Genomic DNA, 1803 nt, shown 5'->3' on the forward strand with positions numbered 1-1803 from the left:
TTTTGACAAAAATATACAAAAAATTAAAGCAACCGTTGAAAAGAACTGTTACAAATAAATGGCATAATCATTGCTTTCGGGTCTTAACACGTAGTAAAGTAAATTTTAACATATTTTTACCGTGCGATTCTGTACTGTGATACTGTCCCAAGTCTCTAAATTTGAGATTTTGAGTTAGAGACAATTTTTGAGACTTGAGACGATTTTTCTATTCTGTAAGTGACAGTCACAAAATCTATTACATTTCATTATTCAGAGATGTTTTTAAACTTGAATGAAAATAAATATGTCGATAACAATTATTCAATTTTCTATAACATAGTCAAAAAACATAATTATCAATAAAAGTAAAAATATTTGTTAACTTTGTTTCATAATATTTACGAAATTTATGTAAAATTGATTTATTTTTAACCTTTTTGTGTTTGAGTTGCTTACAAAATAGAAAAAACCTACAATCGATTAATATCTGTGATGATCTCTGTTCAGTATATTCAAAATGGCAGACAAGAGTTTTTTTTGGTTTTGTGACCTGCTAATTACCAGGTCTCAAGTGTGAGTCAATATTTTGAGACTAACGCTAGAGATTGTTTAGTGAATAGTAACTAGTCACTAATTGAGATTTTACCTCAAAATGTCTCAAATAGAGACTAGAGACTGGTTACAGAATCCCGCTATTAGTCTTACCCGCACAATTGTGTATTGAAGGTCTGAAAGGGATAGATTCAGTTTGATTGAGTAGATTAATTGCTTTGTTTGCACTTTTAGTTTTTTCTTTCGGATTTGATTTTTATGCTTTTGCTGATTACACTGTTGTCTTTGTAGAGCGCACATCGCTTAACTTTTAATTTTGTTGAACTTGTTGTTTAGTTTGCCTTCGCAAATCGTCACGCTGCATGGTATATGCAAGGGATTGTTGCTTTACAAAAACAATGCTACTTTTGTAATTGCTAAAGTAATTTCACTTTTGTTTCAATTCTGATATAATACTACACATTTTTATACTCTCGCAACAAAGTTGCTGAGGAGAGTATTATAGTTTTGTTCACATAACGGTTGTTTGTAAGTCCTAAAACTAAAAGAGTCAGCTATAGAGTTATATATACCAAAGTGATCAGGGTGACGAGTAGCGTTGAAATCCGGATGTCTGTTTGTCCGTCCGTCCGTGCAAGCTGTAACTTGAGTAAAAATTGAGATATCATGATGAAACTTGGTACACGTATTTCTTGGCTCCATAAGAAGGTTAAGTTCGAAGATGGGCAAAATCGGCCTACTGCCACGCCCACAAAATGGCGAAAACCGAAAACCTATTAAGCGCCATAACAAAGCCATAAATAAAGAGATTAAAGTGAAATTTGGCACAAAGGATCGCATTAGTGAGTGGCATGTTTGGACGTAATTTTTTTGGAAAAGTGGGCATGGCCCCGCCCCCTACTAAGTTTTGTACATATCTCGGAAACTACTATATCCATGTCAACCAAACTCTATAGAGTCATTTCCTTCAGGCATTTCCATATACAGTTCAAAAATGGAAGAAATCGGATAATAACCACGCCCACCTCCTATACAAAGGTTATGTTGAAAAGCACTAAAAGTGCGTTAACCGACTAACAAAAAACGTCAGAAACACTAAATTTTACAGAAGAAATGGCAGAAGGAAGCTGCACCCAGCTTTTTTTAAAAATTGAAAATGGGCGTGGCGTCGCCCACTTATGGACAAAAAACCATATCTCAAGAACTACTAGACCGATTTCAATGAAATTCGGTATATTATTTTCCTTAACACCCTGATGACATGTACAA

The sequence above is a fragment of the Bactrocera neohumeralis genome, chromosome 2 (genome assembly GCF_024586455.1).
Source record: "Bactrocera neohumeralis isolate Rockhampton chromosome 2, APGP_CSIRO_Bneo_wtdbg2-racon-allhic-juicebox.fasta_v2, whole genome shotgun sequence".
NCBI classification, from domain to species: Eukaryota; Metazoa; Arthropoda; class Insecta; order Diptera; family Tephritidae; genus Bactrocera; species Bactrocera neohumeralis.